Genomic DNA, 15,305 nt, shown 5'->3' on the forward strand with positions numbered 1-15,305 from the left:
GTATATCATCGAAATATGCTGAAATGGTCCGAAATATGGACTTTTTTCCTTTCGCCATGCCATTTTGTCTCGATAGGTTCGAAATTACAGAAATTTACCGATATATCGGCGAAATTTCGCGAAATTTTGAACCATGGCAATGCCTTGACAACTATGCTTCCTTAAGTGACTAAATGCTCCTCTCTCTTTTCAAAGTAGGTGTTTACAATGGATAGATTATAAGCAACTGCAAATCCAAAATTAAGATACCCTCCTCATTCTTCTCTCCAAATCCATAACCTCCATGCACGCCTTTATTGCTACACCTCGAAACCACCTCCTAGGAGGATTCGATGGTTGACCTGAATGCCCTAAGTATTCAAACACTTCCAGGATCCAGATGCAGTAATTATACGTCAAAAGCAATTAAAAGCTTGAAATAAAACTAAAGTTTCATTGTCAGAGTACGCCAAAAGAAAATATTTACAAGTTATATACACACATTGTCTATCTTCCTATTTTTCTTCCCCAAACTGCCTGAATTTATAGTGATCAAACCATCAAGCCAGTAACTAACATCTAGGAATATGTACAATGGACTAAGTCCACCAAAACCTATATAAACATCAGAAAGAAACAAAAAGAGTAGTCTTTGTCATCAGTTCATATTCTCCTGGGACACCTTGATCGAGCAGTGACCCCTCTCGGTCCAAACCAGCATATACACCATTATCATTATTCTCTCGCTCGAAATTATCCTCCCCGCCACCATAATATCCACCTGTAGGATCATCTAAAAGAAAGAATTCCACAGCGATTAGCTCCATTGAGCCCAGTAAGCGAAAGATAAACCACACAAGCATATTCAAACAAAATCCTATGTGCATGAATTCAATTTTATTCTTAATTCCACCTATCAAAAGTCTTAGTCACTAAGTCTGTGCTACGCCAACAACTGGAGAAAACATTCTCGGTTCCTTCTCACTTCCCCGAGACGTAACCTCAATTGTTGTATGGAGCCCACACCGATCGTAATCCTCAAGATCCCCCCGCGGGTAAACGCCCGATAATCATAGCCTAAACCTCATCCCGGCGTACCATCACACTCCTCAGTAACAGGGGATTATGATCACTAACACCTGAACCCCTACTGGTAAGGGTTGTAGCATCAGGGAATGACATTCCTAGCCATATGCAGTTTAAATGACATAGTTCGAGGTGTACAATGTTCCCACATCCCATACTACGGCACACCATACCTCTCGTTTCCAATCCGACTACGACATCTATTCTAACACACAAGATTCACATCACAACCATTCCACATTATATCATTCATATTCCACCATTCCATATCCATAAGTATTAATCAAGAAGATCAACAAAACATTTCAAAAAAAAAAAGAGTATTTAAATATATATTCATGATTCCTAACAACTAAATCTAGAATGCATTAAACAATCCCAAAAGATTTCAATGTTTATTCCCACTTAACTTGTTAATCCAAAAGTAAAAACTTGAATCCGATCTCTAAAAGTTCCCGCTAGCCTTCACTGCGATGATTTGGTCCTAACCTATAGTGATTGATCAATGGAATAGCATTAAATTATGTTTGGGGGCCTTAGGAATCCCAAGGAATACTTGGGACTTGATTTGGGGTGATTAGAAGTTAAAAACATGGGAGACAGCAGTGCTGTTCAATCAGACTGGGTAATGGATTGACTACTCTGATTAACCAATCAGAGTTGGAGGCAATTCAGCTCGACTGGCAGGATGACCTATGCTCAGTAAATTAGCTATATCTCGGCTGATAGGCCTCCGTTTGTGCCGAATCTTTTTGCGTTGGTAAGATAACTGAAATTCCCAAATCTTTTGTTCTTATACCTTCTCCAAAATCTCATGAGAAGGTGACTCAAATTAGGCCAGAAGTTGCTGTACACAGTTTTGGGTTCAAAGATATCATTCATCTTTATCTGTTACTTTGATCCATATAGAAATAGAATTGGACAATCTCTATTTCTACAAAAATGAAGTACTACAAGTCTATTTTCAAACAAAACTGGAATCATTCATTTTCAATTTTTACTGAGGTAGATGTGCTCTGTGGACTGTCGATGGGTCAATCTGCCAGCTGCTCAGAATTTCACAAAAACAATTTTGAAATGGGATTTTGGGCTGCTTGCAAGGGGTTTTGGTCTCAATCTCACATACACAGACATACAAGGCAGAACTGAGTTTTGGTTGTTCAAAACAAGGCATTCCAGATAGCAGTTAGTGAAATCCATCCTCAATTATGGTTAGGATTTGATCACAGAGATCAGATTGAACATGCATGGTAAAGGTTGGGTTTCCAAACATTCAAATACAGCATATAGAAAAGGAATTTGTTATTTACTGGATTAGAACATGGTTGGGTTAAATTAAAGAATCAGAATTTCACATGCATGTGCTGATCTAACATCAATTCTTGGATTTCTAAATGAATTCCTACAAAAACATAATAGATAATAATTCATATGAATTTGGGATTTTCAATTGCTGTATTTTGGTGTAAAAAGACATGAATTGATCACCCTTAATGATTAAAACAAAATTTAGGTAAGGTCAGAGATCAAGGATCGAACATTGCAAGAAGGTTTTAAGTCTAATTTCATGATTTCCAAATAGATTTTCATTTAACCTTAGATGATAATTGATAATCCATGGTTCCAATTTAAATCCCAAGTTCAGGAACAGAATTTGACAGATCCATTAGGTTTGGATAACAGTAAATACAAAGGAATTGGGTTCCAAGCATCCAAATCCATCATGTAAGGTGTTAGATTGCTAATTTTCCCATTATACAACAGAATTACAGCATGAAATCAAGGTTAAGGAAATGGTAATTAGGTAGGTTTCAGATTTAAAGCTTGAACCATACATGCGTGAGAGGAATTGGATAAATCGTATGGTTTCTAACTGAGATCAAGAGTTGGGATGATAGGATAATCAAACCATGGATCAAATCAGAATTATAAGATAGTTTCTATGCCAAGAATAGGTTAAAAGAGGGAAATTCGGTTAGGTATAGAGGTTTACCTCAATTTGGGGAGACTATGCTTAGGCTTTCTCTCCTCTTCCTTCCCTCTTTCTCTTCTTCTTCTTCTTTTTCTTCTCTGCTTCCACGTTTTCAGTTGAGAAATGAATAGGTAAAATGGGTTTGGTCTTTAGTTTTGTTTATATAGGAAATGGGTTTAAGGGTTTGTTTGGTAATGGGTTTTAGCTCAGTTGTTGTTGTTTTATATATATATATATAATGGGTTCAACGTTGGTAATAGCTGAATGGGTTTTTAGTGGACTTGGCTTTTATATACACTAGTAAAGTTGCATTTGTTTTTTTTCATGTATGAATCACCGAAATGAACACCCAACATTTTAGATGTTTTATTTAAATAATAAAATTATTTATATAAACAAACATTATAGTAATCCATTTTTTCTTTTATTTCTTTAAAACTTTTTTTCAGTTTATAATATATAAATTTTTCATTGTGTCATAGTAAAAACATTGAGTAGTATTTAAACTATAATTCTAGCTTAAAATCAATTGTATCATCCAGATCTAGCAATAACACTTTAGAATGTTGTTCATAACATCTTTAACATTTTTTTCTGTCAATTCAAAAGCACCGTCAATTATGATTAAAATATTATATTAACTTTCTCTATAATCCATACAAGATTTACATGTTATAATTTGAAGCCAAGTAATTTACCTCATTCCCATTAAAGTCTGCAAATTTATTACAAAAGATAAATTTTGTAATAATGGATAATATTGTAAATTTGTTTTTTGGTAAGATAAGATGGGATTATTTATACATTGGAAAGTGGGGTTTTATAGATTGTTCAACGAAAAATGGGATTATTTTACTCTCTTTCTAATTTCTAATTTCTAATTAATAACTATTATCTCTTATTGAATTTATCTGAAAAAAACGTGACAAAATTGAGTAGGGAAACTATTGGTCCCTTAATTTTTATAAAAGAATACTTAATGTAACATAGAGGGGGGTTTATTAATGGAGGAAGAATTTAATTTAGCTGAAAATTATAACAATTAATAATTAATAATTAATGAAGTTCATTTTCAAAATTATAACAATTAATTGAGGGGGGATTTATCGATTGTTCAAGGAATAATGGATTATTGTAAATTTTTTTTTAGTAAGATAAGATTGGATTATTTTATACATAGGAAAGTGGGGTTTTATACATTGTTCAATGAAAAATGAGATTATTTTACTCTCTTTATAATTTCTAATTTCTAATTAATAATAATTATCTCTTATTGAATTTATCTGAAAAAACGTGAGAAAACTGTGTAGGGAAACGATTGGTCCATTAATTTTTATAAAAAATAATTAATGTAACATTGAGGGGGGTTTTATTAATTGAGGAAGAATTTAATTTAGCTGAAAATTATAACAATTAATAATTAATAATTAATCAAGGATATTTTTTTAGGCTTATTGATATTGTTTAAGGATATTTTTGGTATGAAAAGATTTGCCATTACTTTTGAGTTTCTACATTTATAATATAGTACGATATAGTGGTCCCAAGGGTAGATTTGGAAATAAACCCATATAACCCCAAATCCGATTTTATTAATCCGATCCCGCGTACACGGCCGGAAACGCGAGTCCCGCATACCTAATATTGTCGAGAAAATATTCTTACTAGGTAATTGGGATGCGGGGGCGAGATCCCCAACTCAAGACACTGGGCCCTACGCTCCAAAGACCAAGATCTGCAATGACAGTAGCACTGATCGATGTAAGGTGTCGACCTGTGCCATCAACTAGTGGATGGTTCTATGCTATCCAAGTGTCGGGACACCCCGAGCATCGGTGTTTTTGCGCTTTAACCCATTCCTAACATTATTTATATTCCTAAAATACCCGATACACAATTAAGATTGCTTAACGTGATCGGTACATTTGGTGGTGAACCTTGCAATTGCACGGGGGAGGTATCCGACGTTTTATCGGTAGGTGACGTATTGACACAAGGGTTCCATCTTCTTCATCTACTCGCTCGAACACCCAACCAACATTCCATAACGTACACGGTGCTACGACCTTGGGTACCGGACCTACATTTGGATTCGGGTAAAAAATATGCCAAGCTGTAACATTTATAGCCTCTACGATCTCTCACTACATGTCCATTCAGATCACCCGCTATAATAATCTTTTCTCCTTGACTAATATGTTGCACTAATCCATTCAAGTGTTCCCAGAACTGTGACTTACTACTTATGTCCAATCCTACTTTGGGTGCGTAGGCACTTGTTGGAAGAATTATGGGCTAGAAAAGAGAGAATGAGAGAATAATTGCTTGTATTAATTGATAGGTAAGCCCCTCTATTTATAATAGAGGGGAAAGTTACAAGAGACTAAAATAGGCGATGTGGGACTAAAACCCACATAACCGACTTACACTTAATAACATAAAAACTACCCCAAAAGGACCAGAATACCCCCACGGTATTCTGGAGTACATATTCCAACACTCCCCCTCAAGCTGGATTATACAAAGAATTAAAGAAAGAAAATCCAACTTGAACTAAAGAAAAAAAGAACTCCATAATAACGCTAACACTCCCCCTCAAGTTGGTGCATACAAGGTACTCATGCCCAACTTGAACAAAATGGGAAAAAATAAGTTGTAGCAGAATCCAGCTTCAAGACGAATACAGCTCCCAAATAAACCTTCAAGAACTTGAAAAAATAGATCTTCAAAACTTGGGCAGACTTGATCAGCAAACCGGGACTGGAATGTCTTCCAAAAAAGGCAGCTTTCACCGATCTTCTATTGCTATCCAGTGATGAATCTCTAAATGATATTCTTGAAGATAAGTAACTAGGGTAGCGAGCAGATGAATCAAGCAGCAGAAAAAATCAAGTAGCGGAAAAAATCAACCCAACTGTAGAACCTCATTTAGGCAGGTAATAACCAAACATCTTCAATACTTTAATACCAATCTCCCCCTTACAGCAAACTCAACCCAATAACAAAGTAGATACCCATTGGCAATGGTGAAAACTCTGATCTTCCATGTTTTGCACTAAGTGTTCCTGCAATGGCTGCAGTATACTGTACATAATCCCCCCCTCACGTGTAGTACACGTGGACAGAACAGAGATGATGTAAGTGATAGGGCAAAAACATAATATTCCAAAATTGTCCAAAAGGTGCCAAGGGTAATGGAAAGAGAAGAAATGGCAATTTAGAGAATACCATAAACTTCCAAGGTGGTTATGGGTATATGCCAAAGGTATGGTTTGTTAGGTGGTGAAGTGAAAAGAAGTAGTGGGATAATGAACCATGGACAAAGCAACACAGTAATTTACAACCTTCTTTCAATCGATCAAACTAATTCCAAAACACCAATCTCCAATGATCATATCTGAATTATAAAAAACCAGGTCTAATTTGTAGACGGAGAAAGTACCATTCTGTAAAAACTTGATTGATTTTCACACAAGGAAGTACTAGTGTGCAAAATTCCAAACTATAAACTCCCACATGCTAAATAGAACTGATGAAGATATTTGGACAGAAAAAACTTGGATCAGATCTGAATTTGTGAACAATGCTAGGATCAAGCTCTCAAAGTGAGCCGGATATGAACCAGAAAAGCTTCACATAACTGAATAGGTTCGTAGTTGCAACCAATAACCTTGGAACACACTGTTGTAATCCCAAATAAGCTGATCTCCAGGTTAGTAGATTCGAGTCTTCAATAATGAAAGAAATTCGATCTCCAATAGTAGGATACTCAGTCTCAATAATAGGGCAGCAGTAGTCCACATAAAGACAGCAGTAACAAGTCAACCAGTCATGCTTACAGAAGCCAATCAAATAGAACCAGCAAATATAAGATAATCACTCAGTAGATCCAATAGGTAGTTGAAGCAGCCAGCTACATAAGAACAAGGAAAATAGGTTGATAATTGAAAAAATCGAGCCAGAAGAATGAACCTGAATTGTTTCCAAAAATAACTGATGAATGATGCTGAAATATGGATTGAATACTCCTCTGATATGTATAAGACTCTCCTCAAAATATGAACTTGATGGGAAAACCCTAACCCTAAAATCGATTGTTGTCAGGGTTTTAGAAAACCCTGAAATTGAGATCGATTTAGGGAAAGGGGGCTGTAACTGCTGATGTAGACATGTAATAGATGCTGACCAAGGTAGCTAGAATGAAACCTCCAAGGTGAACAATCAATCTCTAGTAAGAGTGAGACCTGATCTTCAAAGGGGAGAGACTCCAAAAAATCGCAGAGGTAGAGCAGGGCAGCATTACAGCACTACACCAGCATAAAGGATCTTCTTCAAGCCTTGAACTGATGAAGGAGAGTTCTCTTCTAATGTTAGAACCACCTCCAAAGCACTTGAACAGCCGTAAACATCTCTAGCCCAAATCGATTTTTATCAGGGTTTTGGAAAACCCTAAAAAGAAGAGATCGATTGGGGTAGGGGTCTTTAAAAAAACTTGGATAGGTGCAATATTGAGGTCGATTGGTTTTTGAAGTAGGAGTAATCAGCCATCCAAAAATTAGCAAAAACTAAAACCTGAAAGTCAGAGTTTTTGGCAGGTAACCAAATTAGCAGGTTAAGGAATTTTTGTTGTAGAAACAAAACCACCCATCAGAAAGGGTCCAAACTTAGGTCGAGTAGGGCTTGTAGTAATAGGGAATCACCCCCAAAAGATCAGTTGCATCTGAAAAAGGAAACACCAAAATCGATTGGAGTTAGGGTTTTGAAAAACTCTGACAAGTTGAGATTGATTATGGTATGGTGGCTGAAATTAATTAAAGCTTGGAGAAAAAGGAAATAGGGAATGAGGATAATGGAATAGGGTAGAAAGGGGCTGGAGAAGGGAACATAGGGAGCTCCAATGGTGGAAGGTCAGCCTACAATAGTAATAGGAAGTCGATCTCCAAAAAATTCTGGAAAACCCCAAATCGTAAAGATGATTCCAGCAGTATTTTACTATAAAAAAGTAGATAGAATGGAGGAGGGCAGCAACTAAATCATTGGTCAGGGATTTTACCTCATTAGTGCTGCCCCCTTACAAGGAGAAGAAGAAGAAAACCAGAGAAAGAGAAGCCGAGAGAGAGAGAGAGAGAGAGAGAAGGAGAAGTCGATGGGAGAGATGGAGTAGGGTTTTTTCTCTTTTTCTAACCAAGATCAGACCAGCTCTGATACCATGTTGGAAGAATCGTGGGCTAGAAAAGAGAGAATGAGAGAATAATTGCTTGTATTAATTGATAGGTAAGCCCCTCTATTTATAATAAAGGGAAAGTTACAAGAGACTAAAATAGGCGATGTGGGACTAAAACCCACATAGCCGACTTACACTTAATAACATAAAAACTACCCCAGAAGGACCAGAATACCATGGGGGTATTCTGGAGTACATATTCCAATAGCACTAATAATATTGGCTTCCTCTGCGGTCTATGGTTCCTCCACCTTCCTCTTGCTTGATCCTTGGCATCCCGCTGCAGTCCTTTACAACATCTTAGGTGCCCGAGCAGTCTACTCTACTGGCATCCCCAAATCTGCCACTCTCTTATAAATAATCTCCTATGGTTCCTGGTCCCCCCCTCTATCCCTTTCCCCCTCGGTCTCAATCAAGTCTGGGCCTCCCTCCCCCCCTCCCCTCTTCCCATCCCTCTCATTCAGACAAAGTAATCTGGATCCCCCCCCCCCCCATAATGGTATTTTTAGCTCCCGCTCAGCTTGGGATTTTGTTAGACCCTATAGCCTGTCTGTCCCCTGGCGCAATCTTGTTTGGTTCAAAGGCTACATCCCTAGACTCTCATTCAATGTTTGGAGAACCCTAAACCTTTGCCGGCCCACCCAATCTTTCCTCATTCTCCGCCACATCTCTGTCTCCCCCTCCTATAGCCTTTGCTGGAATGGTATCGAGGACATTGATCACCTTTTCTTTTCTCGCCCCCTAGCCTCCTCTATTTGGAAAAAAGCTCTGCAGTCCATTTGGCCTCAGAACAGGCATTCCCTTCCCTTCGCATGGGAGTGGCATTGGCTTGATATGTCCTTTTCTTGTAGATCTATTTGTGATACTGTTGGCAAGCTTGTGTTCAAGGTTGTTATCTCTCATATTTGTATGGAGCAGAATCTTCGTAGATGGACTTCCAACTCCCGATCCATTGACCTGATTATGAAAGCCATCTTTTTCGATGACAGTTCTAGAATTTTTATGCTTCCCTATGAATCTCTTATAAATTCCCTAAGGAACAGGCACATTGTGGTTACCTGGGGCTTAGATTCTTCACTCTTTTGCTCTCTTAGCCAGTCCCCCTAGGCCTGTGGCTTGTGGTTTGTATAGGATCCCCTCCCCCATCTTTATCCCTGTGTATTCCCCCCTTTTCTTTCCTCCCCTCCCTTCGGGATTTCGGTAATGAATTTTTTATTCACCGAAAAAAAAAAATATTGACTACCTCTTTCTCCAACACAAGTTTGATGGATATAATCCTATCTCCAAGCCTTTTGACATCCACCACATCATTCTTTAGAGATTTGTCCACTACTATGCCCACTCCACTGTTATTACTTTGATCATCCGTATACCATAGTTTAAAGTCATCCAACTCATTAGCTTTCTTACCCTTCCATCTAGTCTCTTGAATACAAGCAATATCAATCCTTCTTCTCCTCATCACATGAATCATTTCTAGACTCTTACCCGTCAAGGAACCAATGTTCCAAGATGCTAATCTAATCCTACGCTTATGGAAAAGATTCTTAACCCGCACATGACCATTGTATGAGATCCCTTGACTACTTGTCACCGCATACGGGCTCTAATGCGGCGTGTCGCTTACAGGGGACACCCTAGCTTAAGGTCACACACTAGCTGACATTGGCAAACCTTAATAATAATAGAACACTCAAGAAAGGATCCATGCAAAAGAGGATTGGCTGAATATAGTGCTGGCTGCCTCCCTGATGCACAATAATAACAATAATAATAATATATGTATATATGTCATATATGAGAGGCTTGAGTTTCTATGGGGTTTTACAAACTTGGCCCCTGGCAGATTTTGCGTTACCCAAGTCATTGACCCAAGCCCAACCCAGCTAGGAGTTTTTTTTTTTTAAACCCAGGCCCAACCTGAGGCCTAAAAAACCCAGCCCAACCTCAGGTTTTTCTTGGTTGGGCTTTGGGCGCAATCAGGTAAGCATGCCAAAGTGCAACCCCCTAATGCTCCGATAAAAGTTCCACCTCTACCAAGTACCGATAAGTAATCAAACTAATAACAAAAACAAAAGAAAACCTGTTTTTACCTGAAGATATATTATGGAACCGTAGGGAAGGCACCGTAGTATGAATACACAATTTTACTGTACTATCTTCCTTCCCAATGCTTCCTCTCATCTTGTAGGTAAGGTCTGTTGATACAGATAAATCACGAATATGGGCTTATTTAGTGGAAATAATCCTTGGGATGGATTCTATACATGTTGGGCCTTTGGTCCAATAGGTTTTCATTGTAATAGGGCACTTTAATGGGCCTAAAATATGGGTAGCAGGTAAGAATAAAGCATTTACTTTATTAGCTAGTCTAGTTAGAAAATTGTTCTGTATTTTATTTGTTATGAAGTGTTTTAGTTGGGATGGATTACGGTCCTATGAGTCCAGCCTTGTTTTAAGCTGTTTCATTTTATATTAGGGCTAAGTTTTAGTTGTAAGAGGGTAGGTCTCAACGCAACAGTAAGGCTGCTCTATGGCAACCTGGTGGTTGTGGGTTTGAACAAGGAAATAGCCTCTACAATAAGTGGGGGTAAGGCTGCGTACATGTGCCCCTCCCTAGACCTTGCAGTAGCAGGAGCCTCATCACTGGGTATGCACCCTTTGTTTTTTGATGAATAAAATATCATTACCAAAGCCCCCAAAAAAAAAGGACGGGGGGAGCTATACAAGTCTCGAGCCTTAAGATGATAGGCTACGGAGCAAAAAGAGAAACATCTAATCCCCAGGATAAAACAATGTGCCTGTTCCTTGGGGTGTAAAAAAGAGATCTATGAGGAAGTATGTGGAGCTTGGAACAGACATCAAAGGAGATGGCTTTCCAAATCATGTCACTAGAACGAGAATTGGAGGTCCATCTTCGGAGATTCCGCTCCATCCAAATGTGGGATATAGCAATGAACATGTATTTGAATGAATGAATGCAAGGATTCAACATGAACAAGTGAAATGATAAGAATGTAACATGATAAGTTTGTATGAAATGAAATAAGAATGACAATGAAATAAATGTAGAACCCTTGTGACTGCCATTCCTTTCCAGTAGAGGATTAGGTACTGGATGAGGGAAGATGTAATACGTAATACGTGATACAACTGGTTATAATCCTCCCCAGTGCTTCGGTGACTGGAATAAAGAGTAGACCAATAACCAGAGACAGAGACAATAAATTATACAGGTGATTTACTAGTGCATGGTCCTCCCCAGTGCTTCAGTGACTGGAACAAGGGAGTAGATCGTGTATCTAGGGGAATCACCGATCACATTCACATCGTTCCACCCCAGTGCGTTGATGACTTGAATCAGGAGTAGAATAGACGATTGTGGTTGGCTGGCAAAACCTTAGATTATTGTGCATATTGGCAGGACACCAAGATGACCAGACTTAGATTTTACTTCAGATATGATGCTTATAACTGTTCAGATATAAGAATATCCTTATAAGTATGATTATTTATATAGCATGATTCTCCTCACTGGGCTTTTAGCTCATCCCATTCTATATGTTGATTTTACAGATGATAAGGTAGGACAGTGTGTATATACTGAATCAGATACAAATGGATGTTTGTCTATCAGATGCATAAACTTGAGAGACGGGACTGAGTAGCCGATGAAGATTGCTAATATACTTTTGTGTTTGTAAGAATAGATAGGATATGTTCAAGAAGTAAGAGAAATGTAACAGAAATTAATAACCTTTGGATAATGAATGCTATTATCTGCCACCAGTGTCGCTGTTTGTTTGTAAATACTCTTTAGAACTATGAAGTATATCCAACTCCAATTAGTAAGTCTTCCGTTGTGTATGTTATGTTAGATGGGGGTTGTGATAATAAATCGAGGTATATAGAAGATCATTTAATCAGCACCCGTGAGGGCAGTACCTTTTACCTTGTTCGGGTTCGGGTCATTACACAAATAATGTTTGAAATTTGAAATGAAAACAGATCCAATACTTCAGAGAGGCCACAACAAGTTTCGGTCGAAAAGCTGCAGTGGAGGGTAGACAAAAGTCAGACCCTGGTAGGTGACATGGCATTACATTTATGATTTATATTTTTATCCCTTCAGAATATACATATACCTAATATTCTATATTTGTAATGCAGCCGACTGGTGGGTGCTTTATGGTACAAGTTCACCCAACCTGAGGAAGATAGCAGTGAGAGTGCTCTCACAGACTTGTTCATCCTCCGGACGCGAGTGCAACTGGAGTACATTCTCATTGATCCACTCGAAGAGGCAGAACAGATTGGGTCACAAACGACTGGAGCAGCTAGCATAAGTGCATTACAATATGATGTGAATTCACCTAGAGGGGGTGAATAGGTGATTGTAGTGGAATATAACAAATAATGTGGAATTAAAAAGTTATCAATGAGAGACAAGCAAATAACAAAGATAATATAAGAAATTTATAGTGGTTCGGCCAAAACTTGCCTACGTCTACTCCTCTCACCTTAGAAAGAATTCCACTAAACAGAATCTTGAGTATGAGCAAGAGGATTCGTACAAATCTTGATTAAGAGCAAGAGAACTCAACCAACCAACTAATCTTGATTTTTGAGCAAGAGGACTCAAACTACTCTTGATTCCAAGCAAGAGGACTCAAACAACCATATAAAATAAAATGGTACTAAAGATAGAGTTACCTCAACCTTAGTGGTGTTTGCTACATTTCAACTTTGAAGCTTAATGCTAAGTGTGATGAAGGAGCTAGTGAGGGAATGTACTTGAATGAATGCTTGATGAAGAATGCACACTTCAATGCTTTGAATGATCAAGTAGTAATATCTTTTGATAACTTTGATTAGCTTTGATTAATTGTGTTTAGCTTAATTAAGCTTACCTATTTATAGGCAAAGGTGCTTAAGGCATCTAAGAGTCATTGCTAATTTCGGACAAAAGTCTGTCCTGATCCGGTATGCCGTTTCCCAATTCGGCATGCCGGATCACAGAATATATCCGTTGACCAACGGCTAATTCATAACAGCCATAACACAATTCGGTATGCTGGATTGTGATTCGGTATGCCAGATCAGATTTGGTACATTCTGTTTGCTCTCTATGAGCAAACCCTGAGATTGTGTTAAGTAGGCCAAAAGAGATTCGGCATGCCGGATCTGGATTCGGTATGCCGGATCAGCTGTTTTTACTGAAAATGACTAAGTCCTTAGTTGGACAAGTCCAGGCCATTTTCTTTGGTTTTAGTCCATATGGGAAGTGTCTAAAATAACCTCCTAGGGTCACACTACATGTATGTATGCGTGAGTGTGTGCATTACATTTGAATATGGACTTTAACTTAAATACAACTTGATACAAATAAACAAATTCTTTGAGATCTTGTATCCCATAAAATTGTTTGAAGATAAGTCTTGAGTTGTGTTCTTCTCTTCAAATATCTTGAAAGCTTTGACTTGGTGCATCAATCTTTTAAGTGCTCGGTGCTCCCCCATACTTGATGCTCTACTCTTATGAAATCTCTTTATACAACTTAACACAACTTAGCACACAAGACTTATTTGTTATCATCAAAACCATAATAGATGATGTGGGAGGACTTTACCTCAACATATGAGACTAAGGATGAGGCACATACGTGAAGGAATGGACACCAATGATAGAGAACCCATCGAGCTAGATCTCTTATTCCAGTGGATGAGGGATCCTGGTGCACCAGATATGGATAAGCTTGGGGGTAGGCCCGACCCTACCATTGCGTCCGTAGTAGGTTCAGATGTTGAGGAATATATGTCGGAAGAGGGGTGCGTGCATTCAGAGTGACCGAGACCTTTTGAGGTTGCAACAGAAAGTGTTGATGATGATGATGATGGTGGTGGTGATGACCCTGCTGGTAGTGGTGGTGGTGGCATGTGGAGTGGTGGTTATTTTGATGATCGCCATGAGAGGATGCGCGAGCAGTACCAGTATGAGGTGGGGACGAAGGCGGGGCCTGTGCGTTACACAGGTGAGTCTCAGTCTAAGCATGTCACACAGGATCGAGACCATGGTGCCCTTGCTACGTACAAGAGAAAGAAAGGTCGCAAACAATCACAGGCTCAGGATGACGACATGAGTATGAACACCATGCTTGCAAGTATCGGAAGCATGAGTATAGATACTACTAGTGGGCGTCAGTCGTGGCATTCATCTCAGCCTCATCATGACTATGATTATGGCCAGGAGAGCACTGGGTCAAGTTTTGGGCCCATATTCCCAATCCCAAACCAGCCACACCCATACATGTCTCAATATGACAATAGTAGTGGATCTCACGCCTCATGGCAACCGCCTCTTCTATACTCTAGGATAGGGGACTTGGCATATGCTGATAACAACTCTTATATGACTGCTGTGGAAAACTATGTGCAACAACAGTACAGCAACACTATGACATGGGAAGACTATGTGGCACTAATGGGGACTGAATGCGTGATTCAATCACATTTTAAGGGATGATAGTTGTAACATTGTTAAACACATTGATGTATTGTACACTTCAACATTTCTAATGCTTATTTAAGTTGTTTTACATTAATTGAATGTTTTGATTACTTTCTATTACTAAATTATGTGTAGAGTAGGGTATTTTAGTACGTCGTCGCCTACCAACCTAGGGTCCGAAGTGAAACTCTTATTTAGACTTAGTTTTTGCAAAATTTGATAGTGCCATTGTGTTTAAATGGCCTAAAATAGATCGAATACTAAGTTTCAGACCCAAACTAGGTCTAAAACCCACTGAAACCACGTTTCGAGTTGAAAAAAAAAATGCACCAACTCGACCGAGATCTCGAGATATCTCGAGACAACTAGGTTTTTCCCAAGGTCGAAACCTGGTCGAGTTCTGAGTTTTAGTTCCTTGGCTAATACACACTTCATCATTAACCCTTGTAGGCAGTGACACTGTCACCTAATAATAAGAGAAAAAAAGTGCAGAATTTGAATGGATAAATGTTAAATATCAATCACTGACTCACCTGA

At 38.5% G+C, this 15,305-nt stretch overlaps 1 protein-coding gene across 6 annotated transcripts in view; it reads right to left on the bottom strand.

Moving 5' to 3' along the window:
* LOC122671317 (membrane-bound O-acyltransferase gup1) overlaps positions 1-15,305 on the bottom strand; it is a 137,947-nt gene that overhangs the window by 8,856 nt on the left and 113,786 nt on the right. The window lies entirely within an intron of this gene.

Source organism: Telopea speciosissima, chromosome 8, assembly GCF_018873765.1.
Source record: "Telopea speciosissima isolate NSW1024214 ecotype Mountain lineage chromosome 8, Tspe_v1, whole genome shotgun sequence".
Classification (NCBI taxonomy): Eukaryota; Viridiplantae; Streptophyta; class Magnoliopsida; order Proteales; family Proteaceae; genus Telopea; species Telopea speciosissima.